This window comes from Carcharhinus amblyrhynchos, chromosome 23, assembly GCF_965287045.1.
Source record: "Carcharhinus amblyrhynchos chromosome 23, sCarAmb.v2.hapA, whole genome shotgun sequence".
Taxonomy (NCBI): Eukaryota; Metazoa; Chordata; class Chondrichthyes; order Carcharhiniformes; family Carcharhinidae; genus Carcharhinus; species Carcharhinus amblyrhynchos.
In genome coordinates this window covers 1,333,154-1,346,115 of record NC_137346.1, presented here as the reverse complement: position 1 = coordinate 1,346,115, position 12,962 = coordinate 1,333,154, and positions in this window count along the sequence as shown.

Genomic DNA, 12,962 nt, shown 5'->3' with positions numbered 1-12,962 from the left:
ATGCTTTCCTTAACTTCTTTAGTTAACCATGGATGGTAGGTCCCCCACTTATAATTTTCTTCCTTGTAGAAATGTACTTATTTTGAGGATTCTGAAATATTCCCTTCAATGTCTGCCACAGTTTCTCTGTTGATTTATCCTCTAGCCTAGTATCCCAGTGCACTTAAGTTAGTTCAGCTTTCATGCCCACATGATTGACCTTATTTAAGTTGAAAATACTAGTCGTAGACCCACTCTTCTCCCTTTCAAACTGGATGTAAAATTAAATCATATTGTGGCTGCTGCTACCTAACTCTGAGATCATTAATTATTCTTATCACATGACAGAATAATAAGTCTAATGTAATCTCTTCTCTGGTTGGTTACAGAATGTGCTGCTCAAAGAAACTGTCTCAAAAGCATTCTGTAAAATCCTCATCCAGGCTACTACGTCCAATCTACTTTTCTTCACTTTATAGGTAGATATGTCAGAGCTCTGATGAAGGGTCATCCAGACTCGAAACATTGGCGCTTTTCTCTCTCTAGAGATGCTGTCAGACCTGCTGAGATTTTCCAGCATTTTCTGTTTTTGTAACATCCTAGTCAGCAGTCACCTTCCACCTTGATAAGCTGTCTCAAGAACCTTCCCTGAACTGCTTTGAATTCATTTATCCTCAGCTAAGGAGAACAAAACTATATACAGTATTCCAGATATGGTCTCCTCAGAGCCTTGTACAGCGGTGGTAAAATTTCCCTATTTTTATATTTCCTTTCCCTTGCAATAAATGCCAATTTTCCATTTGTGTTCCTACTCACTTGCTGTACCTGCATACTAACCTTTTATGATTCATGCACTAGGACACCCAGATCCCTCTGCATTACAGTTGTGCAATCTTTCTCCATTTCAATAATAAACTTTTTTATTCTTCCTGCCAAAGTGGACAAATTAATATTTTCCCACATTGTACTCCATGAGCAAATGTTTTGCCCACTCACTTTAATCAATCTAAATCTCTCTGTAAACTCATTATGTCATCCTCCAATTTACTCTCCTGCCTATCTTTGTGTCATCAGCAAAACTAGCAACCTGATAATCAGTCCCTTCATCCAAGTCATTGATATATGATGTAAATAGCTGGGCATTTATCCCATTGCCACTCCCCTAGTTACAGCTTGTTAACTTAGAAATGATCCATTTACCCAGAATCGTTGCTTCTTGTTAGCTAACCAATCCTCTATCCATCCCCAAACACTGAACTCTTATTTTGTGCAGTAACCTTCGATGTGTCACCTTATCGATGCCTTTTGGAAATCTAAGGACATCATGTGGGATTTTCCAGCCGTGCTCACCCCAAAACTGGAAAATCCTGCCCAAGGTCAATGGACTTTTGCATCCCCTTTGCACCCCCTGCTCCCTTCCCCCGCCCACTATGATTCCTGTGGCGAGTGGACAGAAGAATTCTCTCCCACATCTCCAGGCTCTTCTTTTTCCACATTACTTCATCAAAGAACTCTAATAAATTAGTTAAACATGATCTCCCTTTCACAAAACCATGCTGACAATAACAGCAGGGAGGTTACGCTTCATTTGTACAGGACACTGGTGAGATACGATGGGATTTTCTGGCCTCACCTGCCAGCAGGAATTTCCAGTCCGGCTGAAGGAAGCAGTTTCCCCGGCAGCAGGAATGGGTGGGGTCTGTGTTATAAGGAAAGGCTGGAGTGTTAGGTTTGTATCCACGAGAGTTTGGAAGAGTAAGAGGCAACTTGTCTGAAACCTTTAATATTTTAACCTTTTACATTCAGCTTCTCGAAGTGCCCCACTGTATTCTCAATAACAGTTTTGAGCATTTTCCTGTGGCAGATGTTAGGTTAACATGCCAGCAGTTTCCTGCTTTCTTTTCTAGAGAAATTACATTCACTATTCACCACTCAAACAGGACCTTTCCAGAATATCTGAGATTTTGGAAGATTAAAATGATCTATTATTTCTGGCTTCTTTTAAGACGTTTCTAAGTATTTCTGGGATGTTATTTGTGGAAAAGGACACAAAATATCTGTTCACCGATTCTGCCATTTCCTTATTCCCATTATTAACTGCACAGACTCTCTCTCCCAGGGATCCACTCTCACTTCAGTTACACTCATTTTCTTTCAAAGTATAGACACTGCAGTTTTCTTTATTCTGTTGCCATGGAAACACTAAACATAAACATCTGGAGAGATGTTGAATGTGAGCAATGTAGAATAACCTTGGAATCTCTGTGAGATGGTGTCTGGTTAATTGTGGAACCTCAGTCCCAGTGCTGAATGTTCAGACTGTGCACTCCCCATACTGTGGACTGGGGTAAACACTGCCCACACAGCATACTATCAAGTTTCAGGTACTCTCCCAGCGAGACCCAGAGAAAAGTATATGCTTTCTGAACAGATGGAAAGATTCCTTCATTCCAAAAGTGAGGCAGACAGAAATCAGGAAACCACGTGCCAATTAGCTTAAGTGGCAAAAGCAAAATTGTCTATTTTTGCAGGAAGAATGAAAAAGTACAACATCTAAATGATGAGATGCAGAGGGATCTGGATGTCCCAGTGTATGAATCACCAAAGGCTAATATGTAAGAATAGCAAGTAATTAGGAAAGCTAATGAGGGGAAATGAGTATAACAGTAGGAAGGTTATGCTTCACTTGTACAGGACACTGGTGAGACCATGCTGAGATTTTCTGGCCTCATCTGCTGGCAGGATTTTCCAGACCCACTGAAGATAGTGGGTTCCCTGGCAGCAGGAAGGACGAGCTGTGCAAAGCCACGTAGACATCAGTGGGAGCAGAAGATCCCACCCAGTGGAAAGTTGTCTCTACCACTAGAAAACATGCTGCAGGGAGGCTGGAAACTCCTGGCCCACATCTGGATGTGTATAGTAACATGCACAGTGACGGCCTCTATGTAAGGGAAGATGTAAATGTGTTTGAAAGAGCTTTGAGAGGGTTTCCTAGGCCAATTCCAGGAATGGGTAGGGTCTTTCTTATGAGGAAAGGTTGGAGTGTTAGGTTTGTAGCCACAAGAGTTTGGAAGAGTAAGAGGCAACTTGACTGAAACCTTTAATATTCTGAGGGTGTTTAGACAGGGTGGATGTGGAAAGGATATTCCCTCTTGTGGGAGAATATAGGACTAGGGACCACTCTTTAAAAATAAAGGGTTGCTGATTTATAACAAAGAGGAGAAAAATTCTTTCCTCTTTGTGAGTCTCTGGACCTCTTCCTGAAAAGACAGTGAAAGCACAGTCTGAATATTTTTAAGGTAGAATGCGATAGATTCTTGATGAACACGGAGTAAAGGGTGACCGAGGGTAGGCAGGAAGTTACAATCAGGTAAGCCATGATTTTACTGAATGGAGAAGCAGGCCAGAGGGCCTGAATGGCCTGCTCCTGAGTTGTATGTCGATATGTGAGATCAGTCGCTGTGCTTTGTGGTTGTGATCAAGAGTGAACGCTGGAACTGGAATGTCCATTTTCAGTTTCACTCAGTTACTGTGCTGGTTTAAATAGAACTCTGATGTTGGGTTTATGGTGCAGTACACAGAGTGCAGCACTCAGTTCGAGGTCAGCCTGTAACTTAGTTCTGGTTACATTCAAGTTTCTGCAGCCAGTCAGAGCAGTTAATTATTGAAGCATTAAAAAAATCCTTGGGTTAAAAGACTGAATTCAGAGTGGGTCTGATCAGAAAAGACTGATTGGTAACATGGTTTACATTGCAACTACAGAGGCTGTAGAGAAACAAGGGTATTCCCTCCGAGAGAGGTGATATTTGGTGAGTGTTTGAGGATTGGCTAGCAGCAGTAGATAAGCAGCAGCTTAGCTTCATTTCTTTATTCCCAGGATGTGAGCGTCACTGGCTGCCAACATTTACTGCCCATTCCTAGCTGCCCTTCAGAAGTTGGTGGTGAGCTGCCTTCTTGAACTGCTGCAATCCTGTGGTGCAGATATACTCAGAGTGCTGTTATGGAGGGAATTCCAGGATTTTGGTCCAACAACAGTGAAGGAAGCATAGAATATAGAAACTAGGAGGAGGCCATTTGGCCCTTTGAGCCTACTCCATTGATTTTGATCATGGCTGATCATTAAATTCAATATCCTGATTCCATTTCCCCTCCCCCAGCCATATCCTTTAATCCCCTTCACCCCAAGAAGTATATCTATCAGCTTCTTGAAATTTGACAATATTTTAGCCTCAACGCGGGAGTGAATTCCACACATTCACCACCCTCTGTGTGAAGAAATTTCTCCTCACCTCAGTTATAGAAGGTTTTCCCTTATCCTCAAACTTTGACCCCTAGTTCTGGACTCCCCCACCATTGGGAACATCCTTTCTGAATCTACCCTGTTAGAATTTTATAAGTTTCTATGAGATCCCCACTTGCTCTTCCAAAGTTCAGCAACTGGAGTTTAGAAGAGTGATTAGCTGAAGGTGAACCAGAGAGTTAGGTCAGTCAGAAACAGCAGGCAGGGTGGGATTGTTAATCAGAAAGGGTCTGGGGGACTGAATTCATTTGTTTCAATGTGAGAAGCGTAACAGATAAGGCAGATGAATTTTGAGCTTGGATTAGCACTTGGAACTATGATGTTGTTGCTGTTACAGAGACTTGGTTAAGAGGACAGGATTGTTCACTTAACATTCCAGGATACAGATTTTTCAGACGGAATAGAAGGGGATGTGAAAGGGATGGGAGAGTTATACTCCTGGTTAAGGAGAATATCACAGCTGTACTTCGGGAGGACACCTCAGGGGGGCTCATATAGTGAAGCAATGTGGGTAGAGCTCAGGAATAGGAAGGGTGTAGTCACAGTGCTGGGGGTTTACTATCAGCCACTCAACTGCCAGCGAGAAATAGAGCAACAGATATATAGGCAGATCTTGGCAAAGTGTAAAAGTAACAGGGTTGTTGTGATGGGAGATTTTAACTTCCCCGATATTGACTGGGACTCACTCAGTGCTAGGGGCGTGGATGGGACAGTTTGTAAGGAGCATCAGGAGGGCTTCTTGAAACAGTATGTAGAAAGTCCAACTAGGGAAGGGGCCACACTGGACCTGGTATTGGGGAATGAGCCTGGTCAGGTGGTCGATGTTTCAGTAGAGGAGCAGTTCGGGAATAGTGACCACAATTCAGTAAGCTTTAAGGTACTGATGGATAAAGATAAGTGTAGTCCTCAAGTGAAGGAGCTAAATTGGGGGAAGGCTAATTACAACAATATTAGGCAGGAACTGAAGAATTAGATTGGGGGCAGATGTTTGAGAACAAATCAACATCTGGCATGTGGGAGGCTTTCAAGTGTAAGTTGATAGGGATTTAGGACCAGCACATTCCTGTAAGGATGAAGGATAAGTTTTGGGAACCTTGGATAATGAGAGATATTGTGAGCCTGGTCAAAGAGAAAAAGGAAGCATTTGTCAAAGCTAGGAGGCTGGGAACACAGGAAGTAAGTGTGGAATACAAGGAAAGTAGGAAGGAACTTAAGGAAGGAGTAAGAAGGGCTAAAGTGTGCCATGACAAAGCATTGGCCAGCAGGATTAAGGAAAATCCCAAGGCTTTTTCTGCATCTATAAAGAGCAAGAGGGTAGCCAGGGAGAGGGTTGGCCCACTCAAGGACAAGAGATGGAATCTATGCATGGAGCCAGAGGAAATGGGCGAGTCGTATAGGATCAGAGGTGAGCTGGCAGGGTGGATACAAAACTGGCTCAGTCAAAGAAGACAGAGGGTAGCAGTGGAAGGGTGTGTTTCTGAATGGAGGACTGTGACAAATGGTATTCCTCAGGGATCAGGGCTGGGATCTTTGCTGTTTGTAATATATATAAATGATTTGGAGGAAAATAGAACTGGATTGATTAGTAAGTTTGTGGATGACACAAAGGTCGGTGGATTTGTGGATAGCGATGAGGACCATCAGAGGATACAGCAGGATATAGATCAGTTGGAGACTTGGGCAGAGAGATGGCAGATGGAGTTTAATCCGGACAAATGTGAGGTGATGCATTTTGGAAGGTCAAATACAGATGAGAAATATACAGTAAATGGCAGAACCCTTAGGAGTATTGATAGGCAAAGGTAACAGGACACTGAAAGTGGCAATGCAGGTGGAGAAGGTAGTCAAGAAGGCATACGGCATGCTCGCCTTCATCAGCCGGGGTATTGAGTTTAAAAATTGGGAAGTGACGTTGCAGCTTTATAGAACCTTAGGCTGCACTTGGAGTATAGTGTTTAATTCTGGTCATAAGAACATAAGAAACATAAGAAATAGGAGCAGGAGTAGGCCATCTAGCCCTTTGAGCCTGCCCCGCCATTCAATAAGATCACGGCTGATCTGAAGTGGATCAGTTCCACTTTCCCGCTTTCTCCCCATAACCCTTAATCCCCTTGCCTACCAAAAACCTATCTACCCGTGACTTAAATATATTTAGCGAGGTAGCCTCCACCACTTCAACGGGCAGAGAATTCCAGAGATTCACCACCCTTTGAGTGAAGAAGTTCCTCCTCAACTCCATTCTAAACTGCCCCCCTCTTATCTTGAGGCTGTGCCCTCTAGTCCTGCTATCCTTTCTGAGCGGGAAGAATCTCTCCAACTCTACCCTATCCATCCCATTCATCATCTTATACGTCTCAATGAGATCTCCCCTCATTCTTCTAAACTCTAACGAGTACAAACCCAGTTTATTCAGCCTCTCCTCATAGCTCAACCCCCTCAACTCCGGTATCAGCCTAGTGAACCTCCTCTGCACTCCCTCCAAGGCCAAAATATCCTTGCGTAAGTGCGGCGACCAAAACTGCACACAGTACTCCAGCTGCGGCCTCACCAGTGCCCTATACAGCTGCAGCAAGACCTCCCTACTTTTATATTCAATCCCCCTCGCTATAAAGGCCAGCATCCCATTCGCCTTCCTGACCACCTGCTGCACCTGCAGGCTGGGTTTTTGCGACTCATGCACAAGGACCCCCAGGTCCCTCTGCACCGTAGCATGCTGCAGCTTTTCGCCCTGTAAGTAATAGTCCTTCCTACCATTATTCCTACCAAAGTGGATAACCTCACACTTGCCAACGCCAGGTCCTCGCCCACTCACTCAGCCTATCTAGATCCCTCTGCAGACTTTCTACACCCTCCGCACAATTTGCCGTTCCACTCATCTTCGTGTCATCAGCAAATTTCAACACCCTACACTCAGCCCCCTCCTCCAGATCATCTATATAAATGGTAAATAGCTGAGGCCCCAGCACCGACCCCTGGGGCACCCCACTAGTCACCAACCGCCAATCAGAATAGCACCCATTGATACCAACTCTCTGCCTCCTATTTGACACAGTGAAAAGTCTGACAACACCAGGTTTTAGTCCAACCGATTTATTTGATAATATACTCACAAGCTTTCGGGGTTAGCCCCTTCGTCAGGTGAATGGAGAGTTCTGGCTTCAGACAGAGCATCTTATCAAATAAATAGGTTGGACTAAAACCTGGTGTTGTCAGACTTTTCACTGTGTTTACGCCAGTCCAACGCCGGCATACCCACATCATGACTCCTATTTGACAGCCAATCCCCTATCCAAGCTAACACCCTACCCCCAACTCCATGCCCCCTGACCTTCTGTAATAACCTCTTGTGAGGCACCTTGTCAAACGCCTTCTGAAAATCGAGAAACACCACCTCCACTGGTTCCCCTCTATCCACCGCACTAGACACATCCTCATAGAACTCCAATAAATTTGTCAGACACGACTTCCCCTTAACGAAACCGTGCTGCATCTGCTCTATCAAGCAATTCCCCTCAAGATGCCTCGCTATTTCCTCCTTAATGACGGATTCTAACATTTTACCTACCACAGACGTTAAACTAACCGGCCTATAATTCCCCGCCTTTTGCCTGGCACCCTTCTTAAACAACAGCGTAACATTAGCCGCTTTCCAATCTTCCGGCACTTCCCCGGAATCCAGCGACGTTTGGAAAATAATCACCAAGGCATCCACTATCACCTCCGCCATTTCTTTCAGAACCCTCGGATGCATTCCATCCGGTCCTGGGGACTTGTCCACAATCAGTCCCTCCAGTCTGTCGAGCACCGCCTCTCTAGTAACAGTAATGTCATTAAGACCCTCCACTCCTACCATCTTTCCATCGCTAACACCCAGCAAATTATTCACGTCCTCCTCTGTGAAGACCGAAACAAAAAAGTTATTCAAGGCCTCAGCCGTTTCCCCATCCCCTACCACTAAGTCCCCCCCTCTCATCCTCTAAGGGTCCAACGTTCACCCTAGCCAGCCTCTTCCTTTTTATATATTTATAAAAACTCTTGCTATCCTTTTTTATATTAAGCGCTAGCCCAGCTTCATAGTTTCTCCTACCCTCCTTTATCAACTTCTTTGTCAATCTTTGTTGACATTTAAACCTCTCCCAATCCTCTTCTCGCCCACTGCTCTTAGCTACTCTAAATTCCTCCGCTTTTAATTTAACACTTTCCTTCACCTCCTTCGTTATCCACGGCTTATTACCTCTCCTCCTACTGTCCTTTTTGACCATCGGAATAAATTTCTGCTGAGCACCAAGAAAGATCTCCTTAAAGATCCTCCACTGCTCCTCAGCAGACCCTCCTTCCAACGCACTCCCCCAGTCCACATTCGCCAATTCTTCTCTCATCCTACCGTACTCCCCTCTATTCAAAAGGAAATAAAAATACAACATATTTCAAATAGATAATTGCAAACAAAATCTGTTAGAGCTCAAATTGATATGTAAGTTCCAAACTGACACAACTGAAATATTCTAACTTTAACGATTAACAAAAGAGCAGGTTATTGCAGTAATTTGCATGTGGTTTCACACCAACAGATGTTCCAAGTATTGAAAAGGTGAGACAGAGCAGAAACCAGGAGCGTGCACAACTTCAATTCTCTTTTCACTGATGTTTTAGTCATGGTTTCATTGCCGCATTTAGTAAAGATCATAGCTGTCACTTTGCTCTTGGTTTTTCCAGTGAGAATTCTCTGTCTTCATCCCCAGTTTCCCACTGGCCCACACATAAATTCTTTAGGTGTCATTGCCCCTTTTACTGGCCGCTCGTCTCTCGGGGCCGCTCCTCTCTCGGGGCCGCTCGTCTCTCGGGGCCGCTCGTCTCTCGGGGCCGCTCGTCTCTCGGGGCCGCTCCTCTCTCGGGGCCGCTCGTCTCTCGGGGCCGCTCCTCTCTCGGGGCCGCTCCTCTCTCGGGGCCGCTCGTCTCTCGGGGCCGCTCGTCTCTCGGGGCCGCGCCTCTCTCGGGGCCGCTCGTCTCTCGGGGCCGCTCGTCTCTCGGGGCCGCGCCTCTCTCGGGGCCGCTCGTCTCTCGGGGCCGCTCGTCTCCCGGGGCCGCTCCTCTCTCGGGGCCGCTCCTCTCTCGGGGCCGCTCCTCTCTCGGGGCCGCTCGTCTCTCGGGGCCGCGCCTCTCTCGGGGCCGCTCGTCTCTCGGGGCCGCGCCTCTCTCGGGGCCGCTCCTCTCTCGGGGCCGCTCCTCTCTCGGGGCCGCTCGTCTCTCGGGGCCGCTCGTCTCTCGGGGCCGCTCGTCTCTCGGGGCCGCTCCTCTCTCGGGGCCGCTCCTCTCTCGGGGCCGCGCCTCTCTCGGGGCCGCTCCTCTCTCGGGGCCGCTCCTCTCTCGGGGCCGCTCGTCTCTCGGGGCCGCTCGTCTCTCGGGGCCGCTCCTCTCTCGGGGCCGCGCCTCTCTCGGGGCCGCTCCTCTCTCGGGGCCGCTCCTCTCTCGGGGCCGCTCGTCTCTCGGGGCCGCTCCTCTCTCGGGGCCGCGCCTCTCTCGGGGCCGCTCGTCTCTCGGGGCCGCTCGTCTCTCGGGGCCGCTCCTCTCTCGGGGCCGCTCGTCTCTCGGGGCCGCGCCTCTCTCGGGGCCGCTCGTCTCTCGGGGCCGCTCGTCTCTCGGGGCCGCTCGTCTCTCGGGGCCGCTCCTCTCTCGGGGCCGCGCCTCTCTCGGGGCCGCTCGTCTCTCGGGGCCGCTCCTCTCTCGGGGCCGCTCCTCTCTCGGGGCCGCTCGTCTCTCGGGGCCGCTCGTCTCTCGGGGCCGCGCCTCTCTCGGGGCCGCTCGTCTCTCGGGGCCGCTCGTCTCTCGGGGCCGCTCGTCTCTCGGGGCCGCTCCTCTCTCGGGGCCGCTCGTCTCTCGGGGCCGCGCCTCTCTCGGGGCCGCTCGTCTCTCGGGGCCGCTCGTCTCTCGGGGCCGCTCGTCTCTCGGGGCCGCGCCTCTCTCGGGGCCGCTCCTCTCTCGGGGCCGCGCCTCTCTCGGGGCCGCTCCTCTCTCGGGGCCGCTCGTCTCTCGGGGCCGCTCGTCTCTCGGGGCCGCTCGTCTCTCGGGGCCGCTCCTCTCTCGGGGCCGCGCCTCTCTCGGGGCCGCTCCTCTCTCGGGGCCGCTCCTCTCTCGGGGCCACTCGTCTCCCGGGGCCGCTCCTCTCCCGGGGCCGCTCCTCTCCCGGGGCCGCTCGTCTCTCGGGGCCGCTCGTCTCTCGGGGCCGCTCCTCTCTCGGGGCCGCTCGTCTCTCGGGGCCGCTCCTCTCTCGGGGCCGCTCGTCTCTCGGGGCCGCTCGTCTCTCGGGGCCGCTCGTCTCTCGGGGCCGCTCCTCTCTCGGGGCCGCTCGTCTCTCGGGGCCGCTCGTCTCTCGGGGCCGCTCCTCTCTCGGGGCCGCTCGTCTCTCGGGGCCGCTCGTCTCTCGGGGCCGCTCCTCTCTCGGGGCCGCTCCTCTCTCGGGGCCGCTCGTCTCTCGGGGCCGCTCGTCTCTCGGGGCCGCGCCTCTCTCGGGGCCGCTCCTCTCTCGGGGCCACTCCTCTCCCGGGGCCGCTCCTCTCTCGGGGCCGCTCCTCTCCCGGGGCCGCTCCTCTCTCGGGGCCGCTCGTCTCTCAGGGCCGCTCCTCTCTCGGGGCCGCTCGTCTCTCGGGGCCGCTCGTCTCTCGGGGCCACACATCTCTTGCGGCTGCCCCTCTCTTGGGAGTTAGTAAGCACTCAGGTACAGCAGGCAGTAAAGAAGGCAAATGGTATGTTGGCCTTTATAGTGAGAGAGAGTATGAGGATAGGGATGTTTTGCTTCAATTGTAAAGGGTGTTGGTGAGGCCACACCTGGAATATTGTGAGCAGTTTTGATGATCTGATCTGAGGAAGGGTGTCCTTGCTGTAGAGGGAGGTTTCCCAGGCTGATTCCTGGGATGGCGGGTCTGTCATATGAGGAGAGACTAAGTCGGTTAGGATTATATTCACTGGAGGGAATCTGATAGAAACTTATAAAATTCTAACAGGGTCAGACAGGGTAGATTCAGAAAGAATGTTCCCAATGGTGGGGGAGTCCAGAACTGGGGGTTAATAGTTTGAGGATAAGGAGTAAACCTTTTAGAACTGAGGTGAGGAGAAATTTCTTCACCCAGAGAGTGGTGAATGTTTGGAATTCACTTCATGCTGCAGAAGTTCACAGCACAGTTCCTGAAAGTAGTTGAATTTCAGGTTGACTAGCTCTCTGCCTTGTGCAGAGACCTGTTCCCATTGCTGCCCCACAATCAAAATCAGAGTTATAACTGTGTGACTGTCAGGATGATGGTAGCAGTGTCAGGCTCCAGTATCACCACTTGCTCAGGACTGACTCCGAGACACTCTGAGTCCAAACCTCTGGAATGAGGTGTGACTCTCTCAGGGATAACAAGTTCACAGCCCTGGAAACTGTAGCTCCAGCAGTGACCCTCAATCAGAGATATCCCTGGCTGCCACAGGATGTAATTGAGGCCAAAACGTTGTCTGATTCCAAGAAGTAATTTGATTTGGCTCTTGAGGCTAAAGAGATGATGGGATATGGGAGGGAGGTTGGATGAATGAATGGTGACGATGCAGGGTATTCCTGCTTCTATTTTACACGTCTCTATGAATCCTCATTCCCACTTTCCCCTAACACTTACCACATGTCCCTCTTACCCAGCCCAAGTCCCCGACCCTAGGTTTGAAATCCTCTTTCCTCTGACCTTGCATCCTGCCTCCCATCAAGATCACTCCGACACCCCCAGTCCCATCTTCCTTTACTTGTCTGCCTGCCTCTCTCACCCCCAACCTCTGATCTGGAGCCCCACATCCCTCTCTGATTTCTGACCTACCTCCCTCTCCCCTCTCTCCAGTTCTGCTTCCCTCAACCTCTAGTTTCCCTCCTTCCCTTTGCTGCCCAGTCTCTGCTTCACTTGCCTTCCTCTCTCTGAACCCTCTATTCCAGTTCAGCTTCAATGTCCTGTGGCAGGTCCATGTTTCTGCCATTCCTCACTCAGCACCTCTCTCACTCTTTACCCCGTGGGGTGAGGGCTGTCACTGACCCCCAGCTCCGTAGGGTTCCAGGGAGCTTCTGTCCTGTGGCAGCCAGGGATATCTCTGATTGAGGGTCACTGCTGGAGCTACAGTTTCCAGGGCTGTGAACTTGTTATCCCTGAGAGAGTCACACCTCATTCCAGAGGTTTGGACTCAGAGTGTCTCGGAGTCAGTCCTGAGCAAGTGGTGATACTGGAGCCTGACACTGCTACCATCATCCTGACAGTCACACAGTTATAACTCTGATTTTGATTGTGGGGCAGCAATGGGAACAGGTCTCTGCACAAGGCAGAGAGCTAGTCAACCTGAAATTCAACTACTTTCAGGAACTGTGCTGTGAACTTCTGCAGCATTCTGTCTGCCTGGAATGAATTTGGGAACTCAGCCCCAGCTTTTCACAGCTTTGCACTAATGATCCTCACGAGCACTTTGATAAGAAGTTCATGAAATCATAGAATCATAAAATCATAGAATCCCTCCAGTGTAGAAGCAGGCCATTCAGCCCATTGAGTCTGCACTGACCACAAGCCCATGCAGGCCCTATTCCCACAACCCCACATACTTACCTTGTTAATTCCCCTGACAGTCAGTTTAATTTAACGTGGCCAATCAGTCTAACTCACACATATTTGGAGTGTGG